Consider the following 15,474-nt stretch of genomic DNA (forward strand, 5'->3'; position numbering starts at 1 on the left):
TTTTTTTTTAGACTGCGGAAAAACGTATTACGTGTCTGAAGCTTTCACATCCAGATAGCATTAGAAATATAATGATGATTTGTGTGCAGTGCTGCAAAAAGAAGCCCACTTATTGTACGTAAGTGTTATAATTGGAACTTTATTGCATTACCGGGCCTGCAGAGTGTAACTTCCTGCTATTTGTCTAATGCATCCTTAAGAATAGTAATCTAATAAAAATCATTAGTTTTTCCAGGGCTTTTAGACATGATTTAAAGGAAAGTCATTTGCAAAATGTGTCTAGCGTGAATTAATACCTTACCTTGTAAGAAAAAAATACGTGCACGAAAAAAAAAAAAAACGCTATCGAACAATGCAATTTCATAACAAAGGACGTACATGCTTTCAAGATTGCCACAAGCTCGGATCATCTTTGATAAGTGGCTCCACTCAAACGCAAATGTGGTTTTGTTCAGCGACGCTGTTTTTCCTAATACTCAAAGCTTCTTTATTAGATTTATCATCGAGCCTCTATTCTTCACGCTCTTTGACGCATTCGACATGTGACCTCAGACGGATTCATAAGGTTCATCCGCTGGTAGCTGAAAAATGTAAATGCTCGGCTTTCTTTTTCTTTTCACCCACAGAGCCCCAGTGGCCGGATGATCCTTCAGTTCTGGCTCAGAAGTGACAAGGTGGAGGAATGCCTGATTGTGGTGTGATCTGATGGCCGGTGGCTTGTGTGTGTGAAAGGGTCTCAGCCACAGAAACGCAACCCCCCTCAGCCTGTCCTCTCTCCTCAGGGAACGAATGGACCGTCTTGCGCTTACCATCCCTATGAAGAAATGAATAAAATAGAAATGAGACATTCAAGTGACAGCCCCAGCTTTAAATGATGCTGGCAAAAGCCATGAATTGTCAGTGGGTCTCTCTGCTCGCTTTGTTGATGAAATGAAAAATATATTGTCAGGGAGAAAGGATGATTTTTTCTTTTTTTTGAGTATAATATGACTTGATGAGTGCCCATCTTGAATTTTGGGAACATGTTCCACATAGGGCTGAGCGATAAACAATATCATATCGAGATTGCACTCAAATTTATGTTGGTAATGAGGATAAGTGATGCTCACTGTTTTCAACGTCTCAATATATGAGGAAAGTCTATGAGAACTCAATATAAGGAACAACATGAACTTCATCTCCAGAGCTGTTCTGAGAGATCACTTCACATGCTTTTCTTGTTTTAATTTGAGAAAAACTACCATCAAATACACATTGAAACTCAAAGACCTTCACGACAAACCAGCAATATAAAAGTTTGGTTTAACTTGAAGAAATTATGACAGAAATATATTACTATTGTATACTAAAATGTACTTCTCAAAGTAACAACAACAATCATCATCATCATTGTTTTTAAGGAATATCATACAACCAAAATATTTTACATTTATGTTTTAGTTTCTGTTGTGCAGCATCTTATTTGAAAAAAATAAAAATTGTTCTGTTGCTTTAATTGTTATATTTTCATTTGATTACATTTTTAAATATTAAATGGTTGAATGCTAAATTTATATTAAATCATAAAACACAGAATTGAGAAAAAATAAAATGGAATACACAAAATTCAGGGGAAAATGAAATGGATTTCATGGGCCCCTAAAGTAATTACAAGGTATCTTACTCTGTGGAGTTTCATTGTGAATAAGTTATATTTACATTAATTCTCAAAGTCTAACAAACAAGTGGAAATCATTTCCTTCCCTATTACTGGTAAATGAATACCGTGATAAATATAGATATCAAATGATATGGAATAAAAAATCGTGATGATATGTTTGGCCGTATCGCCCAGCCATAGTTAAAGGGCTGCATGGCACATTCAAAGGTTCTGGTGGCGCTAGTCAATATAATGTAATTCAAGTAATGTCTGTTAATTCATATAAATCTTGTGTTGCGGGTGTTTGGCCTCACCTGCCAGAGGTGACCAATGGCTGCCCTCTGATCTACCTCTGTCAAGCTCCGTAATAGAGTGCTTCCTTAATTTATGAGGCAGCTTCCTCCATTAACAACAAAATCTCGGGAATTAAAGAAGAAACAGACCTTCGCATGCCCGTGCTGCGCTACGGATAAGGAACAAACCGTGATAAATGGCCGAGCGCATCTGCAGCCTTGACTTTGAAAAATACTGTCTCTGAATTTCAGGTCAGACTCTGACAACAATTAGGAGGAGAAGAATAAATAGACAATGACCCTTTTTTTTCTGCTGTATTTCCCTCTGCCGTAAGATGCAGGAGAACATGATCTGCCATTGACAGGATGTGCATATGCAATGGAAAGCAGTCAGGGCAGCTCGTTGAGTGATCATATCATTAAACTGCTAATTTTGCAGTACGAGGCACAAGGGAGCTGTTTCTGGCATTAGCCTTGCTTCTCACTGTCTCTTCTGTACAGTAAATCTTGTGCTAAGCATAAAGCCTATTCTCTGCTACTAGTGACTATAGTATCTTAGTATATTTTAAAAATGTCAAGATCAAATCAAAATTGACCCTATTTACTTTCTACTTACTACCTGTGCTCGTTATTCCAAAGAACAAAAACTCTGAAACGTTTGTCCTTTTATGATGAAGTTATCCAACAGCGAAACAGATATTTAGTATTTTCAGTTTCTGTTGTTTTTCTGTATGTTTTCTTTATGTAAACATGCACGAGACGGATGATTTTGACTGCTTAGCTCACATCTCACACCTCTGCTGCTACTTGCCCATGACACAACGTTCTAAAAACAGCGCTCAATAAATCTAAGTCAGAGTAACGCCATATTTAATTTTTGACCAGAATGAAAACAAGGCTGTGAAGAATAGCATAAAAAATAGAACCATAAAATAGTTTTGAAAGTTGTGAGTTGTGAAAATGATGTGATCTATGACCTCTATACAGTGCATGCCATTGTAAAGAATGTAAGGCTATAACTCACAGCATAATTTTATCAATGTTAAGTTCAATATGGTATCTAATCTGACTAAGGTCTATTAAACGAAGTTAAACTTTAAAAGAACATGTTTTAAACTTGAGTTTTTTTCATTCCACTGTCCTGTGTCTCACATTTTTTATTTTATTTTTTAACTCAAAAACATGTTCTGTGTGAATGGCTCATAGTGAGCAGTGTAGTGTGATTCACAAACAAGTGACTCTTATGAACTGGTTCATTTTAGTGAATCAAAAACACACATTGTAACCAGTGTAGAATGATTCCTGAACGAATGACTCAAGTGAGTCGGTTCTTTTTAGTGAATCAAACTATATGCATTTTTATTTTAATGGAAACAGATTTTATTAAATGAATACATATTAAAGAAAGAAATGTTACCATGTTTTTTTTTTTAGTATTGTGTAAATAGACCTTTTTGCGAGAATTATTTTATATTATCAAAAATGTTTTTATATATACATTGAAATCATCTCTTCATTTGACAATGGAATCGCATGTTTCCAACATTTGTTTTTTTACAAGTACTGAAACAATTGTATTTGGTATGTAACACCCACTATTTAGTCAAGTTCCTTTTTCTCATTGATTCTTTCTTTTTTTTTTTTTTCAGATGGAAGTACATGCTGTATTTCCGTAATGTGTTTAAGAATAGCAATTCACGTTAACTTGAGCCTTTTTCACATTTTATTATGTTCATTTTTTGATAAAACACACATGCAATCACACATAGCAGCCCATAGATAAAGCAGTGCATTTTCATGGTTATAGGTTATGAGGCCTATCTCTTTTTTTGATGAGAGCATATTGATTTGGGCATTTCTTGTGGGCTGCAACTTAATTCTCTCTCTCATTTCAGAAAATCCTCAAATTCACTGCTTACAGCAGCCTTTTAGCAGCCACAATCCTCTGCCTGAATAAATGACATGACTATAAGCTTCCCTAGATGCCATGGTGTAAATGTATTAGCTGCACTAAGAGACCTACTCCTAGTATAATTATGTTAGGAACCAATAAGACAGCTCGGAAATCAATATGCTAAGACAGACAGTGAACAGGGCATGGGCAGTGAACTGGGGATAGATTAGGCTTGCAGGTCCCTGGCTGAGCATCGCTAGCATTTAAGCTAAGTTAGACTTATCGTCTCGTGCAAGGAAATCATCTGGGCTTTTCCCTTACAATACTCGGGGCGCTGGATTAGGCCCTGTGAGCAATTATCTTCCTCTTTTCTAATTACACGATTTTGACCAGTTAAATCCTGCTCATTTTAATTTCCCTGATTTTTAACTCCCCCCTCCTTGTAATTCCAATCAATATGCAGTGTCAGTTCCCTGTAAGTAGTAAAATGTTCTGCTCCGGTAATTAATGCATGCTCTTCAATTACTTAAATTTAAGCCGCGATTCAAGTGCCGCCTCTCAAAAAATGAGCTAAAACTCATAGATGTGATAAAAACAGATATTTTAATCAGACGTGCTGTGATTTTCTTTTACCCTCGTATTTGGTTACGGGCGGTGAAATAAGTAGCGCGATGTGTTTAAAAGGCTCTCTGTGTAAACAGAGACTGAGCTGTAATTTATATTCAACTAGAACTAAAATAAAAAGCAGTAGCCGAGGAAACAAAAGCTGTCCTTTTCTGGTACAGTACATCTGCTCAAACCCAATCAAGCTTTCAAAGACATGGCAGCGAACAATGGCCCCCATCAGCCAGGAACAAAGTCACAGACATAAGTGGTCCGAATAAGTGTGCAATTTCTGCCCATATGACTGTCCTGACACAATTGCCCTAATTTTCTTCCTTTGAAATGACTGATAAAAGACTTAGGTAATTGCTATGGAGACAGCATTTCTTCTATCAAGGAAGGAGGGAGGGGGGTCGCAAGTAATATTGCCTCAGGGCTTAGGGACAGAGTGTCAGTTTCTGCACAGTCTTATATTAATACTTGTGTCCTCTTCAGCCCCACTTCCCAAAGATCGTATTAAGTGATTGTGATTCGCCCTGACGCCGTATCGGAAATCACTCAATCAAGCGAGCCTCGGACACGCCGGAAAATATACAAAAACATGCCGATCTAATTTTCCTGCGGTCACGTGACCGCACAATGCCCTGACGTGTCGCTCTCACATGGCAAATGACTTGTGAATTAAAAGAGGTTCGACCCATCCATGCGGCGTGGTCAGAGGCGCTCGTGAGGAGACGGCTCACCCCGATGCTAGCTTTCTGACCTTTGTCCATTCAGCGCCTGACCTTGTCCCCTGAAATCAAACTTCATTTATCGGCCTGATCTCTGATTATCTGGATATTGCACCACACTGTTTGCCTCGCCGGCAAGCAGACCGCTAATGGGGAGGCTGAAACCAGTGCAGAGCATCATGGGAGCATTGACATACAAACTAATTGCTGCCATGACCTCAGATTACATCTGTTTATTGAAAGCAAAGCCTTCCTCTCAATTATGTGCTTTCTGTAAAAACACAAACACTTTTATTATGAGTCATTTTTGCACATCTTTTTCATTATTATTTTCTGGATTCAGACTCAAGCAAAAAAGCATTTTTTTTTGTAGTAATTGTAAATATGTCTGTATTATTTTATGAAAATGTGTATGTATATGTGTGTGCGTGTGTTTTAATATATACTTATATAATTTTTCTTAAATTAATTTCAATATGTTTACTAATACATATATTAGTATTATTAATACATATATATATATATATATATATATACATAAATTCTATTTTATATATTTCAAATATATTTATATATAAATTAAAATGTCACATTAAAAATTTAAATAAAATAAAAATTTATTTTTTGTATTTATTTTTATTGAATTATTTATTTGTAAAAATTTTTATAGATTTAAATAGAAAATCTGTGCGGTTTGACTATAAAATATATTTAGCATGCAAACGTTTAAGATGGACAACAGATTTTTAGCGGCCTTGCGCAGAAAAGGTATGTTGATTTGTGGTCCATCAGTAAATTCCCTGTAACTGTGAATCAGCAAAAGACACTATTTCAGACAAATTCAGGAAATGGGACCCCTTCTAAAGTCCTAAACTGTTTACCCCCCTCCTTCCCTTGCAGGTGTCCACAAGCCTCCCTCCTCGGCCACCTCAAACTGACAGGTCCTAAGGTGCTGACTTTAAGCACAGTCCAAGCCCAAAGCAAGTGAATAATACACAGTAATGAGTTAATCAATACATATTATGGTTTGGTTGGTACTAAAGTGAGAACAGAACCCAGAGAGCACAGGAGCACCGAGCAGTGAAGGGTTGGGAAAAAAATCAACACTGCGTCTGATCCAGATAGCATCAACCCTCCCCCAGGGATTTCCCTATTCAAGAATCCAATTTACCATGGCTGATTGACGCGGATTGGATCCCGGGGAATCGCATAACTCTTTTAAGGCCCTAATAAAAATCGAATGGATTTCTGCGCATCTTGGACCGATTTCTAAACTTTTAATAAACTACACTGGTCGTCCGCAATTAGCATTCGCTGGCTTTGTGGGTAATGTGGTTTGGTTATCACTCATGGAGTCGGTGCATGTGGAAGAGTGCTTTTTCCTGATTAATCCTACATGAAGACACAGTGTCCTTCTTAAGTGCACCTTAATGCTCTAGATGCACTTTGAAAAGCACCAGTCCTTCCTCTTGAGCCACAACAGGCTGGTACTAATTGCAGGGAGAGAAAAATTTACAGTATGCCTCAGCTTACACTAATTAGACCATAAGAGACAGAACTAAGAGGTTTGTCCATTGTCTTCTGATACACAGTCTGATGCATATTGCACAAAACAAGTTTGAATCTGATTGGCTTTATGCTATGCTCTGTATACCTGACAACAAAGATTTATTCATACATGTGGCATTGTTGTGTAATATGTTTTATATCAGACCTTATGCCGTTAGTCATCAGTTTTTGTTTACTTGATATTACGGACATGTTGTCAAATTATATGGGGTTAGTTGTCACATTAAACAGACTATGCTTTTAGGTAAAATGTAAGCAGTAAAAAAATGCGAAGCGCATTTAGGCCTAAATGTATGTATTTGAAGTGAATATAAAACTTCCATCCATATAAACATAATTTCTGTTGTTTCACAGCAAGCCATACATTTTAACTGAATAAATGTAATTGTTCTCCCAAAGAACAGATTTATGGTGATTCTAAGCATTTGTTATAAATACATTTTGGCAATATTTAAATATAAAATCAAATAGATGCATTAAACTATGCGGTGATGCCACAAATCTTACCTGTTCTTAACAGTTTCATTTATGTATGACAAACAAATATGCATCACATTAAGTTGATTAGTTTGGTAAAACCCATTGCTTTGGCCGCCAGAAAATATTATTGATCAATAAAATTATCATTTAAATCTGTAACCTACCCAATATAGGTGTGACAACACGGTCATGACATTTATAGTAAATGCTCTTGTTATAAGAACAGTTTTTGACTCAAAACCTCTATAGTTACTGAATTACAGTCATTGTGACAACTAGCACATGTAACAAATAGCCCCAGTTTCCCCTATACATTATTTTGCTGTTATTTTTGGCCTGCTTAGTCTATATATGCTGAATTAATGTTACTTCAGATGGTATTTGGATTCTGTGCTGAGGCGATGTCTGCTGATCACGCCATTGAAATTGTTTTTTGTTTATTCACTCCTGTTGTTTACCACATTTCAAAAAACGTATCTCGGATTCAAATTATAGTACATTTTACATTGATTCATGGGATGCTTGCCCTTTGCATGGACGTTAGCACATTGTTTATTGTTTCTCGGTGTTCTGTGACAAGGAGGCAGGTATAGATGGCATAGTGGGGTTTTTTTGGTCCGATTTGAACCTGCTTTGAAAATAGCAGTAATCATTGTATTTATGGTGAAATGGCCTGCCATAGGGACATAAGAGAGGGAAGCACAGTCTGGGGTAGAGATGTAAAATAGGCTCCAACAAGTAATTTTATGTGCTACGTTTTAGCTTGTCATCATATTACCGGCTGCTGTAGTGGGAACGCTGGAGCTGGAAGAGTAGAATGCAGAGCCTATCATTCTGCACGCTGAGCTGGGGAGGCAATTGGGAGGGAACGCAGCGGGAAGCTTTGATGTAGATTGACAGATTAATCATTTCCAGCGTCCTGTGTTCCTTCCGACCTTGACAGCACCAGAGCCTCTCAGAAAAAAAGACCCCAAAAGGAAGAGAGAGAGGCAAAAGAGTACAATAAATTCAGGCATTTTCATCCTATAATGTCCAGGAATTAAAAGCAATAGAAGTCATGATAAGCTGTTCTCAGAAAGACTCTTTCCAATTACTCACTGGTCTTTTTTGGTATAGCGGCTTTCAGTCCGTATCTGTCCGAGGCTAGACGCGATTCGTGTTTAATGCGATGTGATATGTTTTAAGGCGCAGTTTCCATTGTCAATGAACATTTTAATCTTTAAATGTAGAGTATTTTTTCACCTTATGAATTCACACAGATGTTTGGTTCTTCAAAGAGTTGGCTTGAATCATTTATAGGTGAAAAATTAACTCTTTGCCACCCTTGCCAATTTAGTGGCGAATTTACCGGTAATAAAATGTTCTTACTGGCAAAGAAACTGCATTACTTTTATTTAAAAATTAGTTTACCATTTTTTTCTTTAACTATAAACATCAAAACATGATACGGTCTTTGTAAATTCTGTTTAATGATAATAATAATAATAAACGAGAGAGAGAGAGAGATATATATGTGACCATATGTGATCATGTACACTTATTTTGTTTTAAATTATTATTATTATTAATTGGGTTCACCTTTTACTAAACACATCCCTCTTCCCCAAAAACAGATAACTCATCATGTTGTTATTGTATTTTATTGCATTAGTTAGCTGTATTTTTTTAACCTAATCAAAACAACACAATTGCAGTTTGATTGAGATTAATTGGAATTTTTGATAAAAAAAAAAAAAAAAATTTAAATATACATTTGCACACTTGAAATATAAAAAAAATATTTAGTAAAAAAATTCATGATGTGTGTGTGTGTGTGTGTATATATATATATATATATATATATATATACTAAATATATATCAATAAATACAAGTCATATATACATTATTTAATTTTATAATTTTTAGTTTTTGGTTGTTTTACTTCTTTGCTGTGATGTGATCAAGCTTTTTTTTACTTTAACTTCACTACATTGTGTTACTGCATGTTGATAATGTCATCATGAAGTGGTCACAGGAGATGCATTTGAGATGCACGTAACTACCAGATCGCCAATTTGTCTCGCCTGACCACTTGTGTTCAGTTTTACCTTATGTACTCACATTTAGTACTTGGCGAGTCATCCAGTTTTTTGGGCTCTGTTTATGAGGCCCACACTGCATGTTAAAAGACTTTCCTTTAGCCACACAACATGCTTTATTTTGCCGGGCTAGTGACCCCATTTCCCTTTTTTTTCTTACAGTGGGCCAACCTCTGGCACCATAACCTTTGACAGGTATTCAATAGCAATCTTTGAGATAACAAGCCAGGGGGCACTACGCTACAGGCTGGTGCTGGGCTGCTCTGGGCGAGGAAGATGTCATGTTTAGTTTGTGTTTAAGTAACCCCGTGCTCTCCTGTTGTGATAGATGGCTCTTTGGGATGTAGACACATGCCAATATTAATGGAAAGCAGATCAAGACCCTTCAATATGTTGGATATGTAAAGCTCCCGCTCAGGGCAAACTCATCAAGGTTATGGATTTTAGGTGAAGTGCGATGCTCATGCCCTCGATTGAGATTTCGTACGATTTAACACGGCCGATGTCAGACGTGTTGAGACGGATCTTTATGCGGACCATTGATTGGGGGAAGTCAAACAGTATTGAGTCGTACATGAGTCCTTGTGAGCCTTGTGAATGTTATAATAGAGCAGCGACAGTTGAGGGAGAAATAAAGCCAGAGAAAGAACGAGCGCGAGAGAGGGAGGATGAAGCATAATTGACTATTGCATTTGTCCTGGCCCCGGGTCCTCGCTCTATCATTAAGAATCAGTGCATGTTAGTGTCATTATGCAAAAAGCTGGCAGATGGTGGTGATCACTGCCTGGTGTGTTTGCCCAAACAAAGAGTCTATTAAAGCAGACTAAATCACTCACTCACTCACTTTCGCTGTCCGACACACACAGACAGACACACACACACACACGCACGAGCACACACACACACACACACACTCACTCACTCACTCACTCACTCACAGAGCTCCTCGGAGCTGCCAGCAACAGCCATCACCCACTACTTCCTAGCTGTGATTCATAATCTATATTGATGCCTCAGAGACAGCAGGCTATTGATCTAGCCCTGTCTATAATCCTGTACCATATCCACAGCTTGTTAGACATCTGTGGGAATATAAACCGGGTTTTCCATGCAACTTAGAGAGCCCGGGCAAGGAAGAGGAAGAGCGGCATGGGCTGGTGTGAGAGACGCCCACCCCATCCGGTTCAATGTCACTGCCATAGCAGAAAAACTTATCCTCTGTCGAGTGTTTCAGGAAAATAGGAGATCCTCCAAAACTCTTCATTTCCACTGAGGGAGAAGTTTCACTTCCAGAGATATATATCACAGATTGACTGTGCTGAAACTGTAATGAGTGTGGTAATGCTGAAGAACTGTGCAGTCTTCCCGGCTCAGAGAGATGGACTTTTATACCTGTCATCATGAGAAATTATTCAGATGAACTGTGAATTTGCAAAAATGTGTGACAAAATGTGTGAATAGAAAATGATTAGATACAAACATCATAAATTATTTTGTATTTTTTAAATATATATATATATATATATATATATAATTTTGTATCTCAATTTTGTATCTGTATATATATATGTACAATATGTATTTATATACAGTGTATAATGTATTTATATACACTGTAAAAAAATTAAGTTGGTTGAGCCAACTTAAAATTATGGCAACCAGCTTCAGCAGATTTTTTAGTTTGCTCAATTTATTTTTGTTGGAGATTCTCAAATGTTTGTTGTATAAACTTAAAAAGACAAGTTGAGAAAACTCAAAAATCTGCTGAAACTGGTTGCCTTAATTTTAAGTTGGCTAATTTTTTTTTTACAGTGTACAGTCTATCTATCTATCTATCTATCTATCTATCTATCTATCTATCTATCTATCTATCTATCTATCTATCTATCTATCTATCTATCTATCTATCTATCTATCTATCTATCTATCTATCTATCTATCTATCGACAGATATAGTTGTTTCAGATACAGATATGTTTGTGTATTATACATTTTAAATGTGCATATTTAAATTTATATACATAAATGCATACAGTATAAAGTGTATCACGTTAATATTCCTCTACAAAATATATATTTCCCTTGTTTTAAAGAAATACATAACTATACAAATACATTACTATATGTAGAACTATTTAAATAACAGTTTGATAGTTAATTTTTTATTTTGTGAAAACAAAATATATTAAATACTAATTATATTAAATATGAATGCATACTGTATATAAACAGTTTATATATTATATTAATATTTGTATGAAAATAAAATCCTTGCTTTCCAGATTGTTTAAAAGAATTGCATAACTACTCATATTTGCATTTATAACTATTTAAATTAAAGTTTTATATCTTCATTTATTTTATGAAAGTTGTAAATATTATATTAAATATAATTTTTAATATATATATATTAGTGGTGGGCCGTTATCGGCGTTAACGTGCTGCGTTAACGTGAGACTCTTATCGGGCGATAAAAAAAATATCGCCGTTAATCTATTCTCAAAGTTGGGTTGGGAGCTGGGTCTATACTACGCAAGCTATGATGACTTTCACCTCGATATTTTAGCGCGGATGTATACCTAGCCGAATTGCACTGTAGGGGGCGAGAACGAGTCTTCGAACCTGTGTGTATGCATGCTAACATGGATGCAGCTATGAAGCAGCCGGGTTTGCTTCAGGGAAAATTTATTTTTAAGAAGCTTCCCAATGGAAATCGGCAAGTCATTTCTGTCTCTACATGGTCAAGCTCTCTGTATCGCGCGCACAGCGGAGTTCCGCCCCGGTTCGCACACACACACACACACACACACACACACACGCGCGCACACACACAAGCGTAAGCGCACACACAAGTGAGCACACTCCCACTCCTATTTGTAAATATTAAGCCGCAAAACGTCTATTTAAATATGACTTCTGTGTGTCTCTGTGTTAATGTATGGCACAGACGCGCGGGTTTGTTCACTACTCATACAGAAGACCGCGTGACGCTTGCGGCGATATTAACGTCTGTCGTCTCACTAAATGAGGACATAAATACATGAACAACATCTCCAGAACTGCTCTGAGAGTCACTTCATGAGCATTCGAGCGTTTCATTTGAGAAAAACTATCCTCACGGTCAAAATAAAAGTTCGGTTTCACTTGAAGATATTGGGCAGAACGTAATAGGCTACTACTACTAAAACTATTAAAATCTTATCTTTAAGGAATAATCATACAATGTCTTAAATGTTATTATCAATATTAAATTCTTGATGACTGCTAGTTGTTTACTACTAGTAGTGAATTTATTCTGATCTACTTGGCAGAATTCAAATGAGCCATTTTAATCTAGATTAATCTAGATTAATTCCAAGATTACAGTGAGATTAATCTAGATTAAAAAAATTAATCTATGCCCACCACTAATATATATATATATATATATATATATATATATATATATATGAATGAATGAGGCATTTATATTTATTGTGTATTGCTGTACACCTAAAGCGCTTTACAATCATGTGGGGGGCTCTCCTCAACCACCACCAGATGAACAAAAAATAAATATATATATATATATATATATATGTATGTACATACTGTATAAACTATGCAAATATCATATTAATATGTGTACATAATATATATTTACATTACACATTTAAAATTATTTGAAATGCATAAGCATACATAATTACATTTCTATGTATTTAAATTAATTTTTGATATTCACATATTGCAATACATTTATTCTCATTGCATAATATTACCAATATATTTTTGTTCATCAGATATTTGAGTTGTCAGTCAGGGCTGCAACTTCCTGTAGTGTCATGTAAGACTGTTCCTTTTTTGACTATATTATGCCATCTTTTCTTCCATTGAAATATTGAACTGAAGAACATCCTTCATCTTTGTGTGTGCTGTACTCATTAACTCAGTGAAGGGACCATATTAGCAGTTGTTTTATCTGTGAAGGGTTCATGCAATGAAAATGAAAGTATCTGTCCTATGGTTTCATGCAGGGTAAATGCAAACCCATTGTTCTACTGTCAGACTGTAATTTCCTCAGTCCACTACAGTCTAAAGACAAATGATGAAACGGGTCGAACAAGGGTGCTTAACCCAATCACATATAGAGCTCTGAGAGAAGAGTGACTACAATAGTGACCTTCATTAAGCGTACAAATAATTAGTTGACCTTAGCTAATAAGAATTTTCCAAAATAACACAGGCTGTAAAGACTGGAGTGAAAAACAGCCTGACACGCCACGTCATCACTGTAAACAACCACTGGAGTGCTGAAATAGGGCTTTTAAGGGTCTTAAGCTATACTACTGAAAACCAAATATTCTTAAAGGAACAGTTCAGGCAAAAATGAAAAACCTGTCCTATACTCTCATGTCATTGTTGTTATTCTTACATGAAACTACAACTATTAAAAATAGTTTTGGATAAATTAAATGAAGCTGATATTAAATAAAATATAAATATATTAGATGGAAACTTAAGGACCTTAAGTTTAAGTTAAAATGATTAAAACTGAAATTAAGTTAAATAGAAAAAAACTAAATTACTTAACAAAATAAATAATAATTTTAAAACTGAAAATATAAAAAATAAGATATTTAACAATTTAGACCCCAAAGTTCTTTAAAATATCTTCTTTTGTGTTCTTCAGAAGAAAGAATTGCACAGAGTAAAAGATTAGATGAGTGTTTATAACAGAATTTCATTTATTTTTGAGTGAACTGCCCCCTTTAATTTTTTTTTTATGTATTTGAAATTGAAAAGAATAGAGATGCAAGCTTGTTAAAAAAGTTAGTTTGGATGCTATTTTATGCATTTGTCTTTTATTTTTCAGAAAGTAATTGGCCGCACTTCACAAGACATTCATTCGTTTAATTATGTGTTTTTGGAACCGCAGTATGACATCAGGCATCACCGTCATACTTGCGTCTCTAAATTCTTAGATGATCTTATGAAGGGTCCTTGGAAACTTGTGTGAGTGCATTGCCTTATTTCCCATAAGAGGAGTAATTGTCTCTTTGAGTTGGTTCTGTTTTCATGGTTCTTAATTAACCAAATAGACCTTCCCTTCCTCTCTTCTCGTAAGATAATTTGATAGGAAAAGTGATCTGTTCTAGTTAGGTCTGAAAACAATTATATGAAATTGCTGCTTTTGGTCCACATTTGCTTGTCGCTATTCTCCCCATGCCGATCCAATCTAAGACCATCTGAGCAAATAAAATGATATTTACCTCATCTTCTGTTACAAGCTTTCAAAATTACATGGCTTCAGGAAAAATCAATACGAAATAGCAGCTTAGCTGCTGATATATACTTAGGGAGCATGCTAACTTTTCCTGCGTTTGTTCTCGGTCTCCCGACTTGGCCCCGCCCCTGAAGAAAGGGAAAAAAGGATTTACACCATGAAAAGTCTCTCAATGACATGCCGAGGAGATGCTTATAAACTACCCACGCTCGCTCGCGTAAAGCGGGGCGCCTGTCCAAGCGGCTAACCTTTAGCATTGGGAAGGCTGCACTACACGTCTCTCAAAGTTCAGGCAGAGGAAGGGCTGCCGACCCGACGGATGATTTGAAGACTCAAATACCACTTTCATTTATTATTTATCCCCGGCAGGATGAGGGGGAGGGATGGGATGCAGTGGGAGCATCATACCTGAGCCGGTAATGTAAAGAAATGGCCATTTCTGGGAGGATTGACCTCAGGGAATCAAATCCCGTTAAAGGCCTAGGAAAATTGCTTAATATCCAGGGCTTAAATAAGTTGTGGATCAAAACATTTGGCCATGATGAAGGGGAAGCAGGGCATCAGGCACCAAAAAAGAGCCACATTTTTTCCCCAAACACTTATTTTTACGCTCAAAAAGTCATTGATAGGTTAGTGAGGAGTAAGTAGCTGCTAGGTACGTAGAAGTTCAACGGCTGAATATCATATTTCAGAGAATCTGTTCAATTTCAAGGATATGAAATGTAAAAACCAGCCATTGTTTTGTTTCACATCGTACCTTCAGCCCACGGGCACCTCTGGGTGTCATAAGATGCAATTATCTTCTCTCTTTCCCTCTCTTTCTCTCTCTCTCTCTCTGTTGATGCTCTTGGGAAGGTAATGAACCTGTGTAATTGCGGCAGAGTGTAATGATGCATGTATGTATGAGCCATGGCTTTGT

At 36.3% G+C, this 15,474-nt stretch overlaps 1 long non-coding RNA gene across 1 annotated transcript in view; it reads left to right on the plus strand.

Moving 5' to 3' along the window:
• The window catches only part of LOC131532962 (uncharacterized), a 93,071-nt gene extending 91,625 nt beyond the window's left edge, over positions 1-1,446 (plus strand). Inside the window, exon 4 of the long non-coding RNA XR_009269009.1 lies at positions 627-1,446. This is a non-coding gene — a long non-coding RNA (uncharacterized LOC131532962). The remainder of the gene's footprint in view (positions 1-626) is intronic.
• Positions 1,447-15,474: the final 14,028 nt, after the last annotated feature.

The sequence above is a fragment of the Onychostoma macrolepis genome, chromosome 24, assembly GCF_012432095.1.
Source record: "Onychostoma macrolepis isolate SWU-2019 chromosome 24, ASM1243209v1, whole genome shotgun sequence".
In the NCBI taxonomy this organism is placed as follows: Eukaryota; Metazoa; Chordata; class Actinopteri; order Cypriniformes; family Cyprinidae; genus Onychostoma; species Onychostoma macrolepis.